At 36.8% G+C, this 27,885-nt stretch overlaps 2 long non-coding RNA genes and 1 pseudogene across 2 annotated transcripts; 2 read left to right on the forward strand and 1 right to left on the reverse strand.

Annotated features, from left to right (window-relative positions):
• Positions 1–2,319: 2,319 nt before the first annotated feature.
• LOC129892721 (F-box/kelch-repeat protein SKIP11-like) lies at positions 2,320–3,391 on the reverse strand (annotated as a pseudogene).
• Positions 3,392–19,184: 15,793 nt separating this feature from the next.
• LOC129887854 (uncharacterized) lies at positions 19,185–20,148 on the forward strand. Its single transcript, XR_008766503.1, has 3 exons — positions 19,185–19,294; positions 19,389–19,480; positions 20,099–20,148. It is a non-coding gene; the product is annotated as an uncharacterized LOC129887854 (long non-coding RNA).
• A 6,444-nt stretch (positions 20,149–26,592) lies between these two features.
• LOC129887858 (uncharacterized) lies at positions 26,593–27,556 on the forward strand. Its single transcript, XR_008766505.1, has 3 exons — positions 26,593–26,702; positions 26,797–26,888; positions 27,507–27,556. It is a non-coding gene; the product is annotated as an uncharacterized LOC129887858 (long non-coding RNA).
• Positions 27,557–27,885: the final 329 nt, after the last annotated feature.

The following is a 27,885-nucleotide window of genomic DNA, read 5'->3' on the forward strand; positions in this document are numbered from 1 at the left end:
TAGCTATTTGAGATATTGAGTTCTACTTGTGCTCATATTTCAAAGTTATACTAATCTCACATGAAGAAGAATACTTCAATTTAAGTATTGTCTCTATATAAACGGATATGTTCATACTGCTATGTCCACAATTTTTTTGGTTTGGGAAAAATTGCCCACCCTTTAAAATAAGGTAGACCTAATGACATTTAGGAGTAGGATTTGTTGAAGTGCTTTCAATTTGGGTCACTTAATCTATGGGATATAGTTGAAGTAGATCATAAATGAGTTTTCTCTATACGTATATTCGCATATCAATACCAATATAATTTGACGTTTAACATTGATGTCAAAGTTTAGTTCACTACCTTTAGTTTTGCTTCTTAATTGTTAGTGTGATGGAGAATTATGATCATTGTTCTATTTAAATATATTTTTCCTTAAAAAAAATACATTTTAAAAAAAGTTTTGTACTTAATAATATATTGTACAACAATAATTTTTTATATAAATTAATTATTAATTAATGCAAAAAAATGTGCAAAGCAAGTTGTCACGACCCAAAAGCAAGCCATGATGATGCCTACTACAATCCACCAGGTATGCAAGCCTAAACCCCACGGACAGAGATATGCGGAAGATAACAATTTAAGTATAAGGTAATAATAAATATGGCCATGAATAATATATAAGAAAGCGGGTCATATCATAAACCTGTAGTTCGATACGAAATATACAAAAGAGGCCCAAAAGTGACCAGAAAGACAAACTAACACAAGACTAAATCTCCGGACCTGGTGTCACCTATACAGAAGAAACTAAGTACGAAAGGCCATATATACAACAAAACTGACTAAGAAAAATACAAAGCATAAGTTAGTACAAAAGAGGAAAAGCAGCAAGTCTCTGGACGCTAGGAGATCACCACAATTCAAGTCGGTGAAAACCAACGCTCAGGGAGGGCGGCTCGTACTTAGAGTTGCACTAGAAAAGATGAATAAAGGTAGTATAAGTACCAAAACACAGGGTAATCAGTAGGTATCATAGGTTGATCAAGCTCAGAAGAATCATATGTATAAGTAAGTAGTAAGAAAGGTATAACAGGGTCTAAGTAGAAGGTAAAGGCAACCCAAATGGTGAAAAAGTATAAAACAATAATCAAGTTACCACAACAACTATCACAAAATCAATAACTCACATCAAATCAAGTGCAATGCGTATTTGGAAAATGCATAATGAATGTAAAAAGTTTTGAAGTTGTCTCATTGATTTCCCGCAGACCCCTGAGACAACTATCGAACCCCGCCTCAGCTTATCAGAAAAGTAAAATCTAAAATTTAATCAGTGGGCCACTAAAGGTTATCAATATATGCATTATTAGGTGAAAATCGTACTTTACCTCGAAAACCTAGTTTCCATTGGTAAAATCAGTCAAAAACCGATATCCCTCTCCCTTGGAGCTCAAATCCATAGAAAAATGTAGTATATCTCAAAATAGCTCAAAACCTCTTTATCTTCAGAAATTAGATGTGAGTATGCCATAATCATGCTTATGCACCAGTACAATCTAATTAATATTTCAAAACAATCCAACTCACGCATATAACCAGGTAAAACACCAAACACAGCTTAAAAATACTAATCTGGTAGTCCAAGCTCATGGCCTTAGCCTAAAATTTCAATCAAAAAGGGATATAAGATGTAATATAGCACAAAAGGGTCACACAACCCAAATCTAATAAACAAAACACACACCAACTAAGTTTCACACCACTTAGGAGCAGTTTAAGGATCTAAGTATAAATCAAGCCAAAAGTGTAATGACCTTCCAGGTCATTTCTTTCATCTTCTAACCTTTTCGGATTTTAGATCTTTCCTATAGTGACCCCAAGTCATTTATGACTTGATGGCACTGACTGTTCAGTCTCTTGGTTGTCCGTTTGGGGTTTAGGCCTGTTTCCCTATTCTAAAGCTTTTATAACTTGAAAAGTTGACCTCGGTCACAACTTCAAGTAAATGACCTTAAAACAGAATTATGATGGTTCTATCAGTTCCGAAATAGCCAAATTAGGTTAGTAGCATGGTCGGCATGAGAATCGATGCAATTGGTACGGTTTGGGGCCATTTGCCGATTTTGCCTTTAAAATTTAGCCTAAGGTTAAATTTGTCAACATTCTTGGAAAATGTTCTTGGAATGAAATTATGTCAGTAAGGTTAGCTTTGGAAGGTCGAGTTTGATCTAGAACGACCCTTCGTTTGTCTCCCGAGGCTTCCGATCTAATCTCGAGACACATTATGGAATTTGGCTAAAAATGGCACTTGTTGTGGGACTACTTTTCATTAAAATGACATTGTACGGAATTTTGAATGTGTCATTGAGTCTGGAACATTAAATTTGGTAGGGTAGCATATCTCATCTGCACGCACTAGGTTCCAATCGAATCCCGAGCACCCTATCGGAGAATTGGACATGGTAGCCCGTGTTTTATTTTGCTTTTTATACTTCCTCACCTCTATGTTAGCATAATTAGAAGCATACAAATCATTATTTACAACTTCCACCAAAGTAGGTTCTTCAAATATAGCAGGTGTATCACCCCTAGCTCTAGGTTGGTCTGGAGACATGATCAAAAGTTTAGTCTATTTTACTGTTTTCAGATCATATTTGTCTCCACAGTGTGTAAATAGAGTCTTTTAAGACTGTTAATCCAATGCCTCCAATTACATATAACTTTCTATTCATAAATACCGCAGAGCACATCTTACGCCGCTTGTTCATACTTGGTAAAGCTTACCACGTTCTAGTCTCTGAATTGTAAAGTTCTGCTGAGCTAAGTATATTGCTCCATGAGTCACAACCACCACCTAGAATGGCAATCTCCCCAAAGCTGGCAGAGCCAAACAAACACTATGGTTAATTCATTTGTATTCTATATGACCAAGTGTTTGTCAGTATATTGTAAAAATAAGTAATATGCGACAAAAGCTCCTTTGTAAACACAAGCAACTCTACACAAACTGCCAAAGACTCCTTGTTTGAGATCACAAAGCATTCATAGGGAATCACAAATGGTAGATGCATCCAATGGCAATGATTGGGGTCAAAAGCATCCCATTCAAGTAGATGGCTAGAAAAAGAAACACAATGCTCAACAACACCATATTGATGCCACAATCTGTAAATCTCCCCAACTCCTAATTAATGAGAGAAAACTATGATTCAGTTATGTAATAGCTGCATAATCAGACCTGGAGCAATGATTGAGAGGGGTAATGGAGTTTTCTCGGCCAATGAAGTTGTGCAATGCAAGTTGCCAAAGAGATCTGATGCTCTAAATGGAGAAATCTCTCTAGATGACCAAACAGGTAATCAACATTATACTGCAGATAATGGTCCTCTTGTTCCTTCCATTAGCCGAGACAGCTCTATTAGCTCTCTCATTCATTGGTCAAGGTCTGATTATGGGGCTATTGCATATTTGAAATCTCTCTAGATGACCAAACAGGTAATCAACATTATACTGCAGATAATGATCTTCTTATTCCTTCTATTAGCCGAGACAGCTCTATTAGCTCTCTCATTCATTGGTCAAGGTCTGATTATAGGGATATTGCATATTTGAAATATAGCTTTTGCTTATTAATTAGGAGTGGGGAGCTTCACAAACTGTGATATCAACATGGTGTGGTTGAGCATTGGGTTTATTTTTTTGCCATCTACTTGAATGGGAAGCTATAGATTTTGTCGCATATCATTTATCGATACAATATACTGACAAATAGTGCAAGAGTTACCTCAGAGTTAGGGGTTCATCTAAACCCCCTTCTGCAGAAAATTATACTATTTATACATGATTGAAATATTTTTTATGTATATATAGTATAAACCAAACTTCCTTCAACTTGTTTGTGTATCTACTTCTTTAGATTTTGAACTCCCTTAGTCAAAATCTTGGTTCTGCCACTGCTGATAAAAAGAATGCAAATAAATGCACCAAGGTGTTTGTTTGGCTCTACAAGCTTTGGGGAGATTTTCATTCTATATGGTGGTTGTGACTCATGGGTAAATACACTCAGCGTAATTTTTATGTTGACATCTTTATTGATTATAAGGGCCTTCAATATATCTTTTGATAGAATAATTTAAATCTGCGACTACATTGATAGCTTGAGTTACTCAAAGATTACGACATAGACATTTTATATCATCCATCAAAGGCAAATATGGTAACCGATGCCCTCAGTCGCAGATCTATGGGCAGTTTATCCTATTTAGTTGTTAAGAGGTGCCAATTATATTAAGAGCTTCATCAGTTAGCTAGCATGATAGTCAGATTATTAGAGGTAGATAATAGTAGGATCATAGTTTAGGACACAACCATATCATCTCAAGTTGTGGAAATAAAGGCACGATAACATTAGGATCCCATCTTGGAGAAGCTAAGAGCCAAGGCTCAAGACAAGGTATCTTTAGACTTTGATATAGAAAAAGGTGGAGTCCTCAGATATAGAGTTTGATTATATGTTCTGAATATTGCAGGACTTTAACATCAGATTATGGCAGATATATATCATTCATGTAATTCTATTCACCCAGTTTCGACGAAGATATAACATGATATTAAGGATATATATTGGTTGTACATAATGAAGCAGGACATTACGAATTTTGTGACATAGTTTCCTAATTGGCAACAGGTGAAGATTTAGAATCAAAAGACCATCATTCTAGTCAAGGAGATATCCTTTTCTTTATGGAAGTAGGAAGCAATCAATATGGATTTTATTATAGAGTTACCCCATTCATGTCATATGTTTGACTCTATTTGGGTAATTATTGATATTCGAAGATAATCAGCTCACTTCTTACCAGTCAAGACTATTATTATAGCCAAAGACTATGCAAGGCTTTATATTAGAGATATTGTTAGGCTGCACGATGTCCCAACATCTATTATCTCTGATAGTGGAGCACAATTTACTACTAACTTCTTAAAGTATTTCAAGAAAGAACTAGGGACACAAGTTAATCTTAGTACAAGATTTCACCCTCAGATAGGTATCTAGGCAGATCATATAATTTAGATGCTTGAGGATATGTTATGGGCATGTGTGCTAGACTTCAAGAGAAGTTGGATGGCTACTTACCTTTTATTGAGTTTTCATACAATAGTATCTATCATTCCTGCATCAAGTTGGCACCTTACGAGGTTTTTTAAGGGAAAAAATATAGATTCCCCATTGGATGGTTCAGGGTGGGTGAGTCAGAGTTGATTGGATCAGACTTAGTACAACAGATAGTGGAGTATTAGGGAGAGATTATTGAAAGCTCAAAGATGGCAGAAGTTATACTCAGATGTGAGGTAAAGGGACTTAGAGTTTTGTGTCAATAACTGGGTATTCTTGAAATTCTCAACTCTAATGGGTATTATGAGATTTGACAAGAAGGGAAAGCTTAGTTAAAGATTCATTGGGCAATACAGGATCCTTCAGAATGTTGGACAAGTAGCTTATGAGTAGAGTTGCCTTCACGGCTAGAATCTATTTTCCATGTATCGATGCCACGGAAGTGCATGGGAGACCCTTCTCGGGTTTTCCCTATTGAGAATGTTAATATCACAGAGTACTTTTCCTATGAGGAAACTCCAGTTGCCATATTAGATGTGGCTTTAGTTAAACTATTACGGAGAAACAAGAATAGAGAAGAGGTGACCTAGGAAACTGAGGATGACATGAGGTCCAAAAATCCTCACTTATTTCATACCCCAGTTTGATGGAATCTAAATTTATAGTAGCGTAGTAAGGTAAGATACCTATTTGGTCTTTATATTGTTTCTTGATATTATGGTTGTTGTTGTATTTTTGCTCGCACTGTTATTGTAGAGCTATGGTGCTTAGCTATTTATATTGTCCTGTGAGACAACTAGGTTGGAATTTCTGTATTTTAGGTTTCTAGATAGTCACGTTTACAAAGGAGACTCAGCCAAAATTTTATTTTACAACTCTTAAAAACTTAAACGCGTGATTCATTTTTTTTTATTAGAGGACGAATGTTTTTAAGGGGGGAAAGGTGTAACACCCCAACTTCTTAAAATTGCTAATTAACTCGTTTCTTCATGGTTAGATTGATTAATAAATTAAGAATTATGTGGTATGTCATATTTTAAGTGTTCAAGGTTCATATTTTATGTTTAGAAGATTAGTGGGCTGCAAAATAAAAGTTGATAAAAATTATCGTAAGTTCCTTTATAAAGATTTCTCTAAAATTTAGGTCAAATGTCTCAGAGGATTTATGTCAACATCTACAAGGTTAGGGGTTCCACAACCTATCAAATTGAGGGTCTATGTGTCTAATTTTTAACGTATCAAACCGTTTGTCAATACAACTTCAAGACAAAGAGATATGTGCATTTTTGTAAGATAACGCAAGAAGGCACGTAAGGTGGGCCCCTAGGTCGGTGGAACTTTATAAAAGTGTAGATTCTAGATATTTTCTTATTTTTAGTTCATGAAAACACCCAAAATCATATAAATTACCCCTAAATCATCTTTATGCATTTATAATCTCTTCTTGGATCCTTAACAGAAATTATATTGCATCACGAGCTCATCACTTTGGCATAATTTGCTCCATCAATTTTGTGCTATACCTTCTTTGTACTATATGAAGGTAAGAATTTTCTTTTATTGGCTTATGTCTACTTTAGACCTTGGGTAGTAGTTCCCTTGGTGAAAATCCCTATTTTTTGTCGGACTATCATGTCACCTTATCTTTTTACCTATAATTCAGTTATTTTAGTATTATACCATTAGGAGGGTGTGGTAAGAGGTTAATTGACCGCATATCATCATCGAAAAAGGAATGTTAAGGCTATTTCCTTCTTTTAGCATGATTTCTTAAAACTTAGGAGCAATACAAGAAGGTTGTTATTGTTGTTATACTTGTAGACAAGATTGTTGGTTGTTGGCTTCCTGAGTTAGTGTACTCCTTCCTTGTTGGGATTCATATTCTTTAAGTAGTGGCCCTTTGATAGGCATGGTTTATAGGTTATTCATATAGGTTTCTTAGCTAAATTGCTCTCTTTTAGCCCTATTGAATTGTTATTATTTCCCTTGGGGCTATTGTGGTTAGCTGCAGGAATGTGCTCATTTCCTAAGAAGGCTATGTGTTGCCTACAGGGATATATTGATGCCTTAGAAGGATATGTTCTGCCTATAGATCTATTGTGTTGCCTAAGAGGGCTATGAGTTGCCTACAAGGCTATATTATTGCTAGAGAATTCTCTGTGTTAGCTACGAGGCTATATTGTTTACAAGAGGGCTATGAATTGACTATCAGGGTATATTTATGCCTAATAGATCTATGTTCTTACTACGGGGCTATATTATTGCCTAAGAGGGCTATGTGATAGCCTCTGGGCTAGGGGACTGCCAATAGGGGTATATAGACTGAATTGACGCCTTCTGGGCTTATGGGAGCGTAGGTAGGTTGTATTTTATGTTGTTTGTACTTTTCAAGCTTTGGAGGCTTGGTTAGATTGTTGTTTTATTTTTTGGTATGTTTAGATTCAGGAGAAGGTTCGTACGCTTATCTTATTCTTGATTTCCTTGCCTAATTACTTTCAGTAGATTATGATACCTGGTCATTTAGTCTATAGCCTTTCATAAATGGTACATTATTTCGTATTGATGCCCCATTTCCCAAGGGTTGCTTCATGCTTATAGGTCCCCAACAGATGGCTCGATAGATCTCCCCAGCAACATGGTTGAGTTCTAATAGGTTGGGAAGCGCCTTTCTTCTGGAGTTTCCAGATTTTTGAGGTTTGTTAGACTTTGTTATTACATATTTTTTGGGTAGGCTGGACCCCTATCCTGCCAAGCTTTACTACTCTTACAGGCTTGCAGAGTAGTGTATGGGTTGTATAGTTATGTTAATGACCATGTGTCATGGTTTGTTTGTTTGCTAAGGCTTGATAGTTGTGTGATGAATTATCTTGATATATACCTGTGTTCATCTTCTATATAGATACCATGGTGGCCTCAACGGCCCAATCAAGACTTGTGAGCTAGTTGGCTAATTATTTATATGAACTATTAGAAGTACCTATTTCTTTTATAGAGAGGTTGACAGGGGCTTTGCCGGCCTAAGGATTACTTTTTCAGCTGAGATATACTTTTTTATTTTCTTTATTGTGTGTGGCTTCCATGAACTTGTAGAAAATGGTTCAGCATGGTCGGTGCAAGTCTGAGTTTTGGCATTAGGTGTCAGTTGTGCGCTTTGAGTTTGGGGCGTACATATGGACTATCCCTAGCTTGCATTATTAAATAAGAAATTATTCGGATTATCTTATTCTTGGCTCAAACCCATAGAGTAATTTTAACAAGTCCTCATTATTGAGTCTTACCTAACTTTATATTGCTTTTCCAACCCAAAATAGGTTAGAGATCTCAATCAATGTTTTCAACCGCTGATATTTTGGATTAAAACTTCAAGTTAATATTAGATCCATGTCATACAATAAATTTTAGAGAAAATTAATCAAAATCATTCAGGGTTTTACCCCTCTCGCCCCCCATCTAGAACATACACCCCTAGCTAAAGATTTAACTACTCATAAAACAAGGAATGAAAATATCAATAAAGGAACTCATTATTCCAAGCTAGAATGAGGAGCAAAATCTGAATCAAAGCTTTGGGTGATATAAGAATGCAAGTATTTTTTATCTAGAAGCGAAGAATTATTCACTATGACTCTTTTGGTCCTTGGAACTTTCCCAAGGAAATATTAATTTCCATAATTGCATTTTTGGCCCATCAACTTCAGCATCAAGACTTGTGTTGGACCTACAGGATGTCAATTCTTCTTTGTAAGATGCCAGTCCTTCAACCTTCAGCATTTATAGGAGCTTCTTTCCACGACACAAGCTAGACCATAGGTGCAACACGATGATTAGAATCCCAAAAGTCCCCAACCAAGCCTCTTAACATATCACTCATGAGTATACATAGGGTGAGTAAAGAAATAAAGTAAGACATAGATGCTGAAATAAAGTCTCAACATGAAAGTCTCAATAAAGGAGAATAAGTCTCAACTAGAAATGAAAGACAACGTAGACTCCATAACGTCCAAGATGCCTCTACTAACTAAATGGGGGCATAAGAAAACTCTCTAGCTCACCCATTACAACATAAGAAAGTCATACGAACAATAAAGATGAAACTCTGGTCCTCGAAGCATGAGGACTCACCACAAGTGAAAGTATAAGCTTAACTCTATTCATGAATAGGTGGTATGCGATGATCGTCCGACCCTACATTATGATACAATATAGGAAAAAGTATGTGTTAGTACATGAAATGCACTAAGTATGTGAGAAGTATGCATGAAAAATGAATATAGGACATAACCAATATGAATCATGAGATGCATGATCAATATGTTAAAATATGACCAAAACCTTAAAAACCTTTAAAACATAACATCATATGGTTAATGCATCAAAAAATCATTATGAGAAATTTATGCCTTTTCATATACCTTGATGTGGGATAGGACCTTTAGCCGACATATAATAATATGTGAGCTAAATCATGGAATCCGATGTACTCCCACATCGAGAAGGGGAAGGCTACTTTTGAGAGGTAGACTTTGTGATGGTAATTTCTCTATCTCTGTGCTATATATGGATCCACTAGCTATGCCATATTGGCTCTTTTAAATCTACACGGGCAATGTAGTTTGGGACTAAAGTTTGCTACTAGGATTCTCTTGGGTAGCTATAATCGCTACCAGATCGAACCCCACCTTAAATTCCTCTCGGTGCTTAGTCATTATCCCAACAGAACTTTATGAAAACATAGTCATTAAGATCATTAGTAAAGACAATAAAAAATATAAATCATCATTATAAGAAAATCATAGAAGACCTCATTAACATGATTGATTCATAAGAATCCATAAGTTGGTGATAACTACCTTACCACCTCTTTAACATAATTATGTGAGAACTACCTTATTATACCATAACTTCTTACTTAAAACATTCTTGAAACATCATTCATAATCATTCATGATTTTTTCATAAACCTTGATAATCATTCATAAAGCTTTCATTGAAATCACTTGAAATTCATGCTCATAGTTCATTGAAAACATACTTGAAACTAGAATATAGCATGGGTCATTGAAATTCAGCTTGAAATCATGCAACATAATGTGAATTATACATAATTAGGCTACTAAAAATGAAATATATCATAATTTAGAAGACTTAATATAAATTCATGAAATTGGGGCTTTTAGAAGAAGAATCCATAAGAGAAATTTGAGAATAAACTTGGACTCCAATGGTGAAAGGACCCATGGATGAACTCCCACATACCTTAGATCTTAGAAGCCCTAATGTTTCTCTTGATTTGAGACTTGACTTGATTTCTCTTGAAACTAGCTTGAGGATGAAGAATACTCTTGAGAGAATAATTTAGAGAGAGGATATTGGGTTTGAGTAGTAGGGTGAGAATGAGAGGGTTAGGAGGTCTTAGGTGAGTAAATAGGATAGAATAAACCCCCCCAAAATTCCATATTCATTAATGAGATCATAGCAAAAAGACCAAAACACTCCTAACTTAACTTAATTCGAGCGTCCACATGAAAAGGTCTTCATGGACCGTGTAGACCTTCACAGTCTGTGAAGGTATTATCAATATGAAGGGAAGAAATATATAAGGGGTTCACCCTCCATGAGACTCATCACGGCCAATGAAGATCTCCACGGGTCATGGAGAGCGCCGTGGTGATGACCTTAAAGTGATTTGGAGGTTGGGATTTCCACGGACCCTTCCACGCTATGTGGTGTAGTATAAGGGTTGTGAAACCATCCTGTGTCTCTTCTTGTTTCCTTCCCCTGATCCCTGTCCCCATCATGAGGCCACTCCATGGCCCGTGGTGCCCAGAACGGTCTATAGTAGGCACTATGAAGGACTACCTAGTGCCAAAAGTTGTGGTTTCAAACTTGAACTCATTTTTCAGTCTTTCTAACTTATGGGATCTTGCAATATCTCCCCCTTGGGAAACTTCATTCTAAAATGGGATTCAAGCTAGCATGGATGGAATAGCAAAGTGCGATAGGAGCCAAACATGAATGCAGAACATATTGAAAATGCAATAAGAATTGAATATTCAATCCCAAGCTAAAACATGACTTTGAAACTCATTACATAAAGATGGATGCATATGAAAACATAAGTATGAATGAAATATATGGATTTGATAGGGTGGATCATGAAGGACCTTAATACCTCAACTCTCAAAGGAAGGAAAGAGATGAGGATACCATGACATCATATCGGCTTCATCTTCCTATGTAGAAACTTCAACCTCTTGATTCCTCCATAAAACCTTAACTGAAGAAACCTTCTTGTTCCTCAACTTTTTAACTTGCCGGTCTAAAATCTCAACCGAAACCTCCTCCTATGAAAGAATCTCCTTCACACCAATGATGTCCAAAGTCACAATAGAGCTTGGATCACCAAATAACTTTCTCAACAAAGATATATGGAACACCGGATGCACCGATGCCAAATCAGAAGGGAAATCCAACTCATATGCCACCTTTCCTTTCTAGCCAAAATGCATCACACTCTTAATGGGTGAGATTTTTAAGTAAAACCAATCATTAGCCTCAAATTCAAGTTCTCTTCTCTTTACATCTAGATAGGACTTTTGTCCACTATGGGCAATTTTCAATTTTTCTCTAATCAATCTCACCTTCTCTATAGCCAAATGCACCAACTCGGGTCCTATTAAGGCAACTTCAACGACTTCAAACCAACCAATAGGAGACCTATACCTCCTACCATATAAGGCCTAAAATGGAGCCATCTAAATGTTGGAATGATAACTATTATTATAGGCAAACTCTATCAATGGAAAATGCTCATCTTAGTTACCTTTGAAATCAAGGATGCATGCTCTGAACATGTCCTCTAAGTTCTAAATGGTAAGCTCGGCCTGACCATTTGTGTGAGGGTGAAAAGTTATACTAAGCTTTACTTGAGTACCAAGACCATTTTGGAAAGATATCAAAAACCGAGATTTAAATTAAGTACCTCAATACGAAATGATAGACAATGGTATACCATTAATCTTAACCAACTCTTGGATATACAATCTAGCATAGTCCTCTACTGCATATGAAGTCTTAATAGGATAAAAATGAGCTGACTTAGTTATTCAGTCAATGACCACCCAAATCGAATCATGTTGCCTACGAGTACGAGGCAAACCCAAAATGAAGTCCATATTCACATCTTCCCACTTCCAAGTAGGAATATCAATTACATGGTTTTTGATACTCAATGTTCACTTGTTGATAATTTGGAGATTTAGCCAAAAACTATGCAATATCTCTCTTCATGCCATACCACCAATACACCTCCCTCAAATCAAAATACATCTTTGTGGAACACAAATGAATAGAATACCATGATCTATGAACTTCAGACAATATCGTTTCCCTCAATCCATCAATATATACACCTCCCTCAAATTAAAATTCATATTTGTGGAATACAAATGAATAGAATACCGCGATCTATGAACTTTAGACAATATCATTTCCCTCAATCCATCAACATCACAAACACACAATCGTCCTTGATATCTAAAAACACCATCTCTCCCTTGGGAGAAACCCTCAATAGCTTTATCGGCAACCACTTTCTTCAACTAAACCAAAGTAGGATCGTTTTCTTGCTTGGCCTTAACATCCGCCACAAGAGATGGTTCATAACCATTTTGAAAAATAACACCACTATCCTCGGAATCAACTAATCGAACACTGAAATAGGCTAATCTATAAACATCATGAACAAATTCTTTCTTCTCATCCTCAACATAGGAAACACTATTCATGGAAAATCTACTAAGAGCATCAACAAACACGTTCGCTTTTCCAAGATGGTACAACACACTTATGTCATAGTCCTTTAATAATTTAAGCCATTTTCTTTCTCAAAGATTCAAATCCTTTTGAGTGAAGGCATATTGCAAGCTCTTGTGATTGGGGAATACATCAAAATGGACACCATATAGATAGTGTCTATAAAGCTTCAAGGAAAATACCACTCTCCTAACTCCAAGTCGTGGGTCGGGTAATTCTTCTCATGCACCTTGATTTTACTAGAAGTATGGGCTATCACTTTACCGTTTTACATTAAAATACAACCAGGACTAACTCGTGAAGCATCATAATAAAAAACAAACCCATCAGAACCTTCTGGTAAAGTCAACACCAGAGCGGAAGTGAGCCTTTCCTTCAACTCTTGAAAACTCTCCTCATATGCCTCTACCATTCAAATTTAACCTTTTTGTGTCAAAGTAGTCAAGGGCAATGTAATGGAAGAAAAACCTTCCACAAACAGTCTATAATAATCTGTTAAGCCCAAGAAAATCCAACTATCAGAAGGATACAATGATCTAGGCCAATTCTTAATAACATCGGTCTTCTTAGGATCAACTATAATACCTTCACCAGAGATAATATGGCCAAGAAAAGAAACCGACCTCAACCAAAATTCACACTTGCTAAACTTAGCAAATAACTGACAGTCTTTGAGAATTTGCATGACAATCCTTAAATAATTGGCATGCTCTTCCTCATTCCGACAATAGATCAAAATATCCTCAATGAACACAATTATGAACATATCAAAATATTGCTTGAACACCCTGTTCATCAAATCCATAAAAGTTGCAGGAGCATTTGCTAGTTCAAAATACATAACCAAGAATTCAAAGTGACCATACCAAGTTCTGAAAGGCGTCTTCAAAATGTCAAATTCTCTTACACAGATTTAATAATAACCTGATCAAAGATAAATCTTTGAAAAGTAGCATGCTCCTTGAAGTTGATCAAACAAGTCATCAATACTTGGAATGGGATACTTATTCTTAATTGTGACCTTTTTAAATTGCTAATAACCAATACATATATGGAGAGAACCATTCTTCTTCCTTCCAAAGAGAACCGGAGCACCCCATAGAGAGATACTCGGTTTAATAAAACCTTTATCCAATAAATCCTTCAATTGATCCTTTAACTCTTTTAATTTTGTCGAGGCCATTCAATAAAAAGGAATAGAAATGGGTTGGGTATCGAGGAGAAGATCGATACTAAAGTGTATTTTCCTTTTGGAAAGGATGCTTGGTAGATTATTAGGTAAAATTTCTAGAAATTCACTAACAACTGAAACTCACTCAAAAAGAAGAGCTTTGAAATTTGTATCTTTAACCCAGACTAGATGATAGATGCAATATTTGGAAATCATTTTCTGAGCTTTAAGTCACAAAATGAATTGACCCTTAAACACATAATTACTTCCTTTCACTCTAGGACTGGCTCATTAGGAAACTGAAAATTGACCATACAAGTCCCATAACATATAGTAGTATAAGATGTATGAAGCCAATCCATACCGAGAATAACATTAAAATCAATTATATCAAGATCTATAAGGTCAACTAAGGTGACTTTATGGAAAACTGAAATTGGGCAATTGTGATAGATTCTGTTAGCCACAACTGATTCACCAACAGGAGCATAGAACGAAAAAGGCTCTAACATGATCTCAGGATTAACAATGAATTTCATAGCGAGATAAGGAGTAATAAATGATATGGTAGAACCCAGATCTAATAATGCATAAATGTCAATTTCAAATACTTTCAACATGTGAGTCATTGCATCGGGGGAATCCTCTAACTCTTTACGAGTCTGAAGGGCATATAATTTATTTTGGCGATGATCGCCACCCGAAGTAGTACAAAGATGATCCAAATTACCTATAGCCTAACTCTGAGTGTGGGGCCTAGCACCACTCTTTATCTTGATTACCCAACTTTCCACACCTATAGCATATATCTGATCCCCCATAAGCATTCTCCCTTGTAGTTTCTTCTACACTTCTTGCATGGAGGGATGACTTGACCACTTGAAGCTCCTCCTTATGCCTTAGGATTAGGTACCATATCTTTATAAAAATTTCAGAGATTAAGTGTTTGAAGAGTTTTGGGAAGAATATTTTTGATGAAACTAAGGACGGCCACTATTTTTGGACCTACCATGTGAGAAATTACCACCATCAGTTTGGGCCCTCTTGGACTCCCTTTTATATCTCTCTTTCAACTTTTCCTTCTCAATTTGCTCGGCATGTGTCATAAGCCTCGAAAAGTCAATCTCTTTTATAAGCATGGCGATTCTTCATTCTTGACCACCAAATAGGACACACCCAAAACAAACATGCTCATAAGAGCCTTGGATCCACAACCATGAAAGGAGCATATTTTGAAAACATAGTGAACTTGAGGGCATACTACCTCACACTAATATTACCTTGGCGTAAATTGATGAACTCTTACACCTTAGCCTCCCTCAACTCCAAAGGAAAAAACCGGTAAACAAAAGCAACCTTGAATTCCTCCCAATCAACGGGACCATCATTACTACCTCTTTCATCTTTCTATTGCTCATACAAAACTTGAGCAACCCCTTTGAGTTGATATGCCACCAAGTCTGCTTTTTCCACCAGGCTAATACCATGATGTCAACAATCTTATAAATACACTTCATAATCTCTTGTGGATCCTCATCCAGAGAAGAACCATGAAACTCAAAAGGGTTTATGGGGTAGAAAAAAATAATGAACTTGGCTAGCTGTTGTACCCACATTTGGGTTCACGGGATCTACCACCTCTCGGTTCACTTGAACCGCCATGGCTTGGCAAGAACTTGGAAAATGACACTGAACTCTACATAGGAAACTTGTTCATTCGAAGGTCATTTGGAGTTGGTTTCTCCTCTTTGGCATTCTTTCAGGGAAGCATATTTCTTAAATTATAAAGAGGAAGAGTTAGAGGAGGAAGCCTCAGAGTTCAACTTTATCGCATAATGAGATCATGAAACAAATGATTTTTTTCTAAAATACCTCATAGCTTCCTATTAATGATGTGACATGTTTCACACCAATGAACAAATTTCTACTTGATGCAAAATATTAGACTTCCTAGAATACTTTAAACCTTGTATTCTTGTATCAAGTGTGTCACGACCCAAGCAAGATCCTAGGTGTGACACGGAGATTAGAATCCTGAGAGACCCCAATGAAGCCTCTTAGCATATAATAGATGAGCATACATAAGGTGAGTAAAGAAATAAATCAAGACATAGACGCTGAAATAAAGTCTCAACATGAAAGTCTTATTATAGGAGAATAAGTCTCAACTCGAAATGAAAGACAACATAGACTCCATATCATCCAACATGCCTCTACTAACTAGATGGGGGTATAAGACAACCTCCTAACTCATCTATGACAGCATAAGAAATTTATAAGAAGAATAAGATAAAAGTCTTATCCTTGAAGCATGAGGACTCACCACTAGTGAAAGTTTGCTTAACTCTACTCACAAATAGGAGGTACACAATGATTGTTCGACCCTACATTATGATACAATATTGGAAAAAGTAGGAGTTAGTACATTGAATGCACTAAGTATGTGAGAAGTATGCATGAGAAATGAATAAAAGACAAAATTAATATGAATCATGAGATACATGACTGATATCTTAAAATATGAGTGAAACCTTGAAAACCATTAAAATATAACCTCATATGGTCAATGCATCATTATCATCATGAGAACTTTATACCTTTTCATATACCTTGATGTGATCTATGACCTTTAATCGACATATAAGACCATGTGAACAATAACATAGAATCTGATGTACTCCCAAATCGAGAAGGGAGAGACTATTTTGTCATGGTAGACTTCGTGATGATACTTTCTCTATCTTTGTTTTATATATAGATCATTTATCTATGCCATATTAATAATTTTAAACCTATGCGAGCAATGTCATTTGGGTCTAAGGTTTCTACTAGGATTCCCTTGAGTAGCTGCAAGGTCTACAAGACTGAACTCCACCTTAAAGTCCTCTCGTAGAGACCTCTATGGGGATGACCTTGAAGTGCTTTGGAGGTTTAGGTATCCACAGACCCTTCCCCAGCCTATGGTGTTATCTACGGGTCATGAACCCATCTGGGGTCACTTTTTGTTTCCTTCCCCTAATACTTATCCCTACCACGAGGCTACTCTACAGTCTACGGTGTCCTAAATTAGCCATGGTGGCTCCATAAAGGACCACCTGGTACCAAAGGTTGTGGTTTAAAACTTGAACTCAATTTTTTGACTTTTTAACTTTCAAAGTCTTACACTTTTGCATTAGGACTAGAAAATCATTGATCGATCATTATACTGCACCAATTGAAGTGCAAGTTCTGAGATAGCTTGCTCTAGTCCAACTAGCGATATTTCTATCAGCTTCTCTGAGGTGCCAATTCTTTCAATAGTGTGCTTTAGTAGTTTTCAGCTCCAAATTCTTTGAATTTTCTTTTTCGAAGGATTACCTTCACATAAGAGAACTAGGGCCTATAACCCCTTCAATTAGCACTAAAACATAGAAATAACTCATTAATTTGAGTCCAATGAGTCGGTAAAATACCAACTTATCACAGAACTACATCCCACCATAGGATTATAAGGGTCACCCATTAGTTGAGGGCTAACTCCTTAGTCCTTTATAGACATTATATTAATAGTAGCACATTAGCTCAGATCGACCTTCATACCTTGGCAAAGTATATTGTGCCCTTTCGATGAGAATTATATATCAAACTTCATGTAATAGCTCACATGGTTATATGTTTGTTTATAGTATCTCCCATATTTAGTCTTAGATGTTGCATGTCCTTGTAGTCACCTACTTAAGTTTTTAGTATGTTTTAAGTTGCATGTTTTTGTAAGACCCCAAAAGATGAAAAGCCAAACAAAGAAAGTTTCATCTGAAAAAGTTAAATAATTACTGGTGTAGGCTCCTACAGTCATACCTACAGACTGTAGGAAGTTCTATGAGCCATAAGAAAGTAGTCGTAGGGAGCCCAACACTTATGTAGATTTTTGGTTCTGAGACGAGTAAAGTTAATGACTCATAGGGAATTTGATGACCTAAAGAAGTGACCCATAGAAATGGTCTTGGGGAATGAAATTTCACTAAGCGTCCTATCACTCTATGAGGAGTACTTACAGACCATAGGAGTTCCTACGATCCATAGGATTGATTCGTAAGAAGCGATCAGAGACTATGTATTTCTTATTTTGGAAACATTGCCATGAAGAGGGGTCCTTATGACTTGTAGGATTCTTGATGAACCATAGACCTTGGTTGTAAGACAGGTCCAAAGATTGGGAAATTTGGATAATTGTTGATGTGTTATATGGACCATCCGTACTACCCGCAGAAGAGTGAACGACCTATAGAACATGTTCGTAGGGACAACTTATAACTTCTAGATCTTGATTTTTGGTGCACTATTTTGATGACTGGTACCAATGTTGACTAACCAATGACCCATAGGAACCCATTCGTGGGTCAATCTGATAGACTTTAATGAAGGGAATTTTTGTCTTTTCTCATTATTTTAACTAACCAATGTTATAACCCGTATTTTGCACATTAGGATATTTTGGAGATAATGGTAACAAGTCAAGGACAAGGCTATATTTGATCTTGTTGGATACAAAATTCTTATGACTAAATTGGAATTTCAACTTGGAAATATTAGAAAAAGTAAGGGGCAAAAATTGGAATTTCTCATAGAGGCAAAAATTGGAATTTCTCATAGAGGATGTTATATCCCGTATTTTATACGGTTGGATGTTTTAAGGTAGCCGTGGTAAAGTTAAGGGAATGAACATCTTCCAAAATTTATTTAATATACAAGTTGGATATGAATATTATTTATGATCATTAATAGTGTGAAAATATTGTAAAAGGCAAAGGGCAAAAAGGAAAATTCGCAAAGTGGCCTATGGTAATATTGTGGAAGGCTAGGGGTAAAATGGGAATTTCACAAAGTCTTCAAGAAGACTCATGTGGGCCCCACATTCCACATGGCAGCCCATGATTGGATAAAAGGGGTGTGTTGGACCAATGAAACCTTGACATGTGTCACCACTTAGGTCTTGACATGTGTCGCCACTTAGGACTTGACACGTGTCACCACTTAGGGGATGACATGTGTCACTCCTAAAGTTGTATATATATATATGAGTCTTATGAATCATTAATTTCCACACTCATCTAGAGAATTCAATACAAGAAAAACGAAATGACAAGAGAAAGAAAGAAGAGAAGAGAAGAGAAACTTAAGGTAGAAAGAAGGAAAGAGCTACGGTTTTGGGAGGAGAAAAAGGTAAGTTCTCCAATTCCGTTCCAAGAATTAATTATATGAGTTATACCATGATGTTATGAAGATATTATTAATGAAATTTTGTGGTTTGAAGCAGCCCAAAACGTTACCAAACAGCCAATAAGTTTCAGCTGCGCTAAAGGAAATTCCGAGGCAAGTTTTGGCGAGTTTTGGTGAATTTCGGGAAAGGTAAAGTTTTCTGTTTTGAACTGGACTTTATGATGATGTTTTGAAGTATATTACATGTCTTAAAATATGCTGGAAGTGGAAAAAAATGTATAAGGATGTTTGACGTTGGAAACAAACTAAATGGAAGTCGTAGTAGTTAAATCGAAGTCGCGTAGTGTGTTGTTGTGGTGGTGCTGCAGTTTGGTGGTGGTTTAATTGCGTGTTGCAGGGCTGTAAAGTACTCAAAAATGTATGTGGGTGCTGCTGTTTGCAGCCACACAACCCTCCGTTTGGTATGACTACATATTTTACGAAATAAAGGTTAAAAACTCTATTTTGGTACCGTAGTTTGGAATGAGTTGTATAGAGCTTGTATTGTGTAAAGTTGAAGTGATTTACTTGTATACATGCTTCTGGCTGTTTTTTTTGGTATGGTTGTTGACATGGTGGCCGAGTTGAAAACTCAGGGATGTTCAAGTTACAGGGGAGATGCTGCCCGATTTTCGGTAGATTCGGAGCTAGTAATAAACTAGTCGAGAGACATAGATAAGGAAATGATTCCTATGGTTACTTGGGTGTAGAGTTGGAAATTGGAAAGTGAAAGTTTATTAACCTTAGTATTAATTTCATGTTAAATAGGTTCAAGAGACGACGGGGCGAGCATAGTTAAGAGTAATCCGTAACAGGTACGTAAAGCGAACCTTTCTTTCTTTCGCCATGTCTTTGTCATAAGTACGTAAAGCTTATACTTTCTCTTCTTTTGGCATGTATTTGTTATAAGTATGTAAAACCTTTCTTTCTTTTGGTATGTTTTTGACATAAGTATGTAAAGCATATTCTTTTGATTTTCATGTTTTGACATAAGTATGTAAAGCTAATCTTTGTTTTGGTATAGTATTTATGAAACAAAAATATGACTTTTATATAATTTCAAAGAGGTTCCTATTCCTTGAGCCATTAGGATAGCCAATTCCTTGATTTCCAAAAGGTATTTTATTATGCTTCGATACGTCTATATGATTCCAGAAGATTTATTCTGATATAATCCAGGGTAACTTTCAAAAGGTACTTGACATGAGTCTCGTCTCAATTTTTAAATGATAGCTCATTCTGATTATTCCATTGAGTCTTAAATATGATTTAAATTGCATATAGTTTCTCACTACTCCACTCGTGGATGCCTCAATGCTTCCTTCACTGAGTCTGGGCCAGGATATGTTATCGTGCATACTTCTATGCATTATTCGTCGTGTCCCGACGTGAGGGGGCAGGTATGACATGTACATGGGGTGGTAAATGTTATGCCACGGAGTTATGCTGTGCCATGTACATATATGTTTGTGATATGATATGATATGATATGATTTGATATGGCTATCTGATATGATATGATTTGTTACAGAGATATTCCCTACTCTGGTGTTATGCTGTGCCGTGGCGCCGATGATGGGAGGGCGACCACACTTTGTTCACTGAGTCCCATAATGGGGCCAGATATGACATATGTTTTTCTGCATACATTATCTGAGGTTTTGATCAGCATTTGATATCTCCGGACATTTTGCTCAGTTTTGTACATTCTATTGCGGTAATGACTTTACTTATTACAACCCATTATATGTGGTTTGATAAGCATTTGATATTTCTAGATATTTTGCTCATTTTTGCACTTTCTGCTCTGGAAATAACTTTACTTATTACAGTTCATGCTCTACATACTCGGTACATTTTCCGTACTGACCCCCTTTCTTCGGGGGCTGCGTTACATGCCCGCAGGTACAGACGATTGGTTTGCTGATCCGCTCGCTTAGGATATCCACTATGTTGGTCGACAGTGCTCCTTTGTTCGGAACCATATTTTGGTACTGACACTTTCTGTTGTATATATATATATACGTTGTTTAGGGGTACGGCGGGGCCCTATCCCGTCATATGACTAGGATATTATTCCGTAGAGGTCTGTAGACATGAGATGTGGGTTTTGTATATATGTTTTGGGTTTTGTTTTGTGTTTCGTGATGTCCTATCGGCCTCGTGCATTATATCTGTTTAGAGATCCCTTCTAATCATTACCTATATTTATTTGATTAATGTACTAAGTGGGGCTAAGGGTACGTATGGGTGCCCAACTCGGGCACCAGTCATGGCCTACGGAGTTGGGTCATGACAGAAGTGGTATCAGAGCGGTCCTTCATCGGAATGTCTACAGACCATGTCTAGTAGAGTCTTATTTATCAGTGTGTTGCGCGCCAAATCTATAAACAGGAGGCTACAAAGCATTTAGGATGTTACCTTTCTTTCATATCTAAGATCGTGCGATAGAGCCCATCCATAGGACATGAAATTCATTTTTCTAACATTTGATTTCAGCTAAGGAACGATATCGATAGAGGAATGCGATGGATGATATTGGGAGCTACATAGTATACGGGTAAGTAAAGGTATGAAAGTGATATATTGAGTAAGGTGTTGAGCTTGAAATGTAAAGTTGAAAATTTAAAGGAAAGTAGATAGGAAAGTGCAATAAATGCAGTTTGAGGTAGACACATGAGGTAAGTCCATTATTTTCATACGGTTATTGATATTGAAAGCTCTGTGTGATTGTGATATAAGGTGATATAAAAAAATGTATATGTTGGCCCTGTGAGGCATTGTTGCTATCTTCTGCGTGCAGGTTTTGAGATAGTACAAAATACAGAGGAAACTATTCCCAATTTTTTTTTGAGAATGGAACAAAAGCAAGGAAGAGACTGAGACATACGTTTAGAAGATGTCTTGGAAGTTGATACCGATAGGGTAAAATTTATAACGTTGGACTAAAACTGAAAGAGGTTCCCTCTATGTTTTTGGTAAAAGGAGTACCATTTTTACTTGGACAGTCATAATTCGAAAGAGAATTTCGGTTGGAAGGAAAAGTGTCCAGCGATTGAGTTTCATTCTTGCTAGAAAGTACAAAACCCTCAGCTGTTATTTGAGGACTAGAAAAAAAATTGTTCACGACTCAAGACCATGTGAGTCAAGTACTAGGAAGTACTCTGATGCTTAGTGGATATTAGTTCCTCTCTGGTGGAGGTTGGGAAAATGTTGTATAGGGACATATTATCAGTTCCTAGTCGACTAATTGGAGGTGTAACCTGTGAATGGAAAAACATAAATTTGTAGGCAATTCAAGGTCACGTGTTTCATGTGGTGGAAAAATGCTGGGGTGATTTATTAGGGCCTGCGATACGGAGGGATGATTTAGACAAAGTTTGAATACGTTTGCCTCACCAACTAGAATTAACCTGTAGCAAGAATTGTGAGGAAGGTGAAGAAGTGTTATATGAGTAGGGTATACTGTGAATATACGAGAATCGTTATGGAAATAAGTAAAGCTTAGTAAGGAAGCAACTACAAGATATGGTCGTGAGTAAGATTAGGAGTTAGTATCGGGTACACGATAAGGATGAAAGCTCATGAGGCATAAAAGGGTATTATGTATATGTACCTCCATATTGGAAAATAGTGGGATGCCTAGAGGAGAAAGAACAGAAATTACAAAACAACCGAGGCATTATGAAATTATTAAAGGAACAAGTAGTATCCATTGGGAAAAACTGTGATAACAAAATGTGAAACATGTGTCATCAGAGTATAAGTGCCCCGAATGGAGAATCGGACACGGCCATAAGCACTAGTGACGTACGGATTGGGATGAATTGAATGTAGCTTCGACTAAACTACTACATTAGTTATATGACTCGAGTACCAGTACTTGGACTAGATTGTGTAATATTCATCGAGAATACTAAGCAACCCATGGTTGTACTAAGGTTTCTTATAGAGGCAACCTAAAGTATAGATGTTCTAATAGAAGGTGTAGACATGGTGCGGTATGTTAAATATGTTAAAACAGAATCATTTGCGCATGAATAGTTGAAAATGAACAGAGGATGACATGGGTACACCCTAAAGGGGGAAGTGGACAAGAGAAATATAAGCGTAAGAGAAAATCAACTGATGCTATCATATGTATATGGGAACGCTTACACTCCAAATGAGATCCTATAACAGATGGATGGATCTCGAGGCTAATAATAAATAGATATAAGCTGCGGTATCTGAGACCGTGTGAAGAATCATTGGTAGAGACCTTGATGGATGGTGCGATCACTACCCTCGGGAATCTGGTAGTCCAGGACAAAAGATAGTCACGCACGAAAGCAAAAAGTAAAGATTGAGGATCAAAAAGGGTAAAATAGTAATTGTAAAAGATGGATGTGTTACGAAAGTGCCTCAGAATTTGTAAGATCTCGACTCGCTCCCAATAATGTAATAAATGTAAAATGAGGAAATGGACGCGATTATATTAACATTAATGTACCCAATTCCATCAAAGTTATCAGGTTAAGCGTGCTCAGGTGGGAGCAATTTTAGGATGGGTGACCCCTTGAGAAGTATGCAAGAATTCTATATATTCAGACGTAAGACACAAATGAGAGGCTAGAGTAACTTAAGGGAAAACTAAAGTTTATGGAATGGATATAACCGTAAGAGGCCGCGTAAGATGATGTAGACTAGGCTGGTGAAGAGACAGAAAGTACATCACAGCTCTAGAACAACGATATGCTTGAACAGCGTTTGGAGCTATTTTGTAGTCTAGTTGATAGTGAATATATACATATATATATATGAATGTGTAGGATGTCCCACGTACGATTATATCGGTGGACATGTGAGTTCCAACAACTGGTGTCACGGTAATGAAGGCATTAATCACGCTAGGGTACCAAAGATCAAGCGACAATAAGAATAAAAGGTACAACTGTTGCAACATACTCTACTATTATTTGACTGTAGGTTAAATTTGAGATTTTAGTAGAGCAATATTTGGGAAATAAAGAGGGTAAGTACATAGAAAACAAAGAGATCAAACTATTAGAAGGAGGTGAAAAGTAAGGAAACCTCAGTAAGTGAAACTCCCGAGAGAAATCACCGGCAAGGCGCGAGACCATATTATATTAGGCCAAAGAGGGATCACAATATTCTCAAGTACCAAAAAAAAGGAAACCCATAACGAGGAATGAGGACTCGTGTAAGATCTAGTAGTTCGAGTATATTTTCAATTCTCAGGAGAACCAGTGATGGAATGGGCAGTTAATATAGCATCGCCGAGAGGGAAGTTTATTTCCTACCTTAAGGCGAGAAAAATGATCAGAAAAGGTTGTGTTTATCACCTGGTTCGCATACAGTATTTGGAAGAGGAAGCGCCAACCCTTCAGTCAGCTCCCGTAGTTAATGAATTCTCATATATATACCCAGACTAGCTTCCAGGCCTTCCTCCCGAATGGGAGATAGACTTTACCGTAGATGTGCTGCTAGATACCCATATGATATATATTCCTCCATACAGAATGGCATCTGCAGAATTAAAAGAGCTGAAGGAGCAGTTAAAAAACTTACTGGAAAAAGGCCTCATCAGACCGAGTACTTCACCTTGGGGAGCCCCGGTATTATTTGTGTAAAAGAAAGATGGGTCGCTGCAGATGTGTATTGATTACAGGCAACTGAATAAGGTAACCATTAAGAATAAACACCCCCTTCCTAGGATTGATGATTTATTTGATCAGTTGGAGGGTGCTAAGTGGTTTTCAAAAATAGACGTGCGATCGGGTTATCATCAGGTGCAGGTAAGAGAATCAGATAAACGAAAGACAACATTCTGGACCCAATATGGCCATTACGAGTTTAGAGTGATGTCTTTTGGCCTGACAAATGCTCCAGCGGTATTCATGGACCTGATAAATCGAGTATTTAGACCATTCTTGGATATGTTTATGATTATATTTATTGATAATATTCTGATTTATTCTCGGTCAAAAGCAGAGCATGCAAATCATCTGAGAGCGGTACTTGTAGTACTCTGACACCAGAAACTATATGCTAAATTTTCCAAATGTGAATTTTGGTTGACTTCTATGGCACTTCTGGGATATATTATTAGGGCTGATGGTATTCGGGTAGATACACTGAAGATCGAGGCCATAAAGAATGGCCTAGGCCGACGACACCTACAGAGGTACGCAGCTTCTTGGGATTAACAAGTTATTATAGGATATCTGTAGAGAAATTTGCTTGAATTTCAGCACTATTGTCAAGATTAACTCAGAAGGGAGTCAAATTCCAGTGGACTCGTGCCTGTCAACGAACCTTCAAGTTATTGAAAGAGAATTTTACTACAACTCTAGTTCTAACTCTTCCAGAGGTACCAATATGGGTATGTTATTTATTGTGATGCTTCGGGTGTGGGAATAGATTGTGTCTTGATGCAGCACGGTCAAGTTATAGCGTACGCTTCCCGGCAGCTTAAAAAATATGAAAGAAGGGATAGGTAATGGGCATACTTAAAAGGACAACAATAAGAGGAACCCTCCAGAAGTATGAAGACACCGTATGAGGTTAGTTTAACATTCGAGGACGAATGTTCAAAATGGGGGAAGAATGTTATAACCCGTATTTTGCACATTAGGATATTTTGTAGATAATGGTAACAAGTCAAGGACAAGGCTATATTTGATCTTGTTGGATACAAAATTCTTATGACTAAATTGGAATTTCAACTTGGAAATATTAGAAAAAGTAAGGGGCAAAAATTGGAATTTCTCATAGAGGCAAAAATTGGAATTTCTCATAGAGGATGTTATATCCCGTATTTTATACGGTTGGATGTTTTAAGGTAGCCGTGGTAAAGTTAAGGGAATGAACATCTTCCAAAATTTATTTAATATACAAGTTGGATATGAATATTATTTATGATCATTAATAGTGTGAAAATATTGTAAAAGGCAAAGGGCAAAAAGGAAAATTCGCAAAGTGGCCTATGGTAATATTGTGGAAGGCTAGGGGTAAAATGGGAATTTCACAAAGTCTTCAAGAAGACTCATGTGGGCCCCACATTCCACATGGCAGCCCATGATTGGATAAAAGGGGTGTGTTGGACCAATGAAACCTTGACATGTGTCACCACTTAGGTCTTGACATGTGTCGCCACTTAGGACTTGACACGTGTCACCACTTAGGGGATGACATGTGTCACTCCTAAAGTTGTATATATATATATGAGTCTTATGAATCATTAATTTCCACACTCATCTAGAGAATTCAATACAAGAAAAACGAAATGACAAGAGAAAGAAAGAAGAGAAGAGAAGAGAAACTTAAGGTAGAAAGAAGGAAAGAGCTACGGTTTTGGGAGGAGAAAAAGGTAAGTTCTCCAATTCCGTTCCAAGAATTAATTATATGAGTTATACCATGATGTTATGAAGATATTAGTAATGAAATTTTGTGGTTTGAAGCAGCCCAAAACGTTACCAAACAGCCAATAAGTTTCAGCTGCGCTAAAGGAAATTCCGAGGCAAGTTTTGGCGAGTTTTGGTGAATTTCGGGAAAGGTAAAGTTTTCTGTTTTGAACTGGACTTTATGTTGATGTTATGAAGTATATTACATGTCTTAAAATATGCTGGAAGTGGAAAAAAATGTATAAGGATGTTTGACGTTGGAAACAAACTAAATGGAAGTCGTAGTAGTTAAATCGAAGTCGCGTAGTGTGTTGTTGTGGTGGTGCTGCAGTTTGGTGGTGGTTTAATTGCGTGTTGCAGGGCTGTAAAGTACTCAAAAATGGATGTGGGTACTGCTGTTTGCAGCCACACAACCCTCCGTTTGGTATGACTACATATTTTACGAAATAAAGGTTAAAAACTCTATTTTGGTACCGTAGTTTGGAATGAGTTGTATAGAGCTTGTATTGTGTAAAGTTGAAGTGATTTACTTGTATACATGCTTCTGGCTGTTTTTTTTGGTATGGTTGTTGACATGGTGGCCGAGTTGAAAACTCAGGGATGTTCAAGTTACAGGGGAGATGCTGCCCGATTTTCGGTAGATTCGGAGCTAGTAATAAACTAGTCGAGAGACATAGATAAGGAAATGATTCCTATGGTTACTTGGGTGTAGAGTTGGAAATTGGAAAGTGAAAGTTTATTAACCTTAGTATTAATTTCATGTTAAATAGGTTCAAGAGACGACGGGGCGAGCATAGTTAAGAGTAATCCGTAACAGGTACGTAAAGCGAACCTTTCTTTCTTTTGGCATGTCTTTGTCATAAGTACGTAAAGCTTATACTTTCTCTTCTTTTGGCATGTATTTGTTATAAGTATGTAAAACCTTTCTTTCTTTTGGTATGTTTTTGACATAAGTATGTAAAGCATATTCTTTTGATTTTCATGTTTTGACATAAGTATGTAAAGCTAATCTTTGTTTTGGTATGGTATTTATGAAACAAAAATATGACTTTTATATAATTTCAAAGAGGTTCCTATTCCTAGAGCCATTAGGATAGCCAATTCCTTGATTTCCAAAAGGTATTTTATTATGCTTCGATACGTCTATAT

Source organism: Solanum dulcamara, chromosome 1, assembly GCF_947179165.1.
Source record: "Solanum dulcamara chromosome 1, daSolDulc1.2, whole genome shotgun sequence".
NCBI classification, from domain to species: Eukaryota; Viridiplantae; Streptophyta; class Magnoliopsida; order Solanales; family Solanaceae; genus Solanum; species Solanum dulcamara.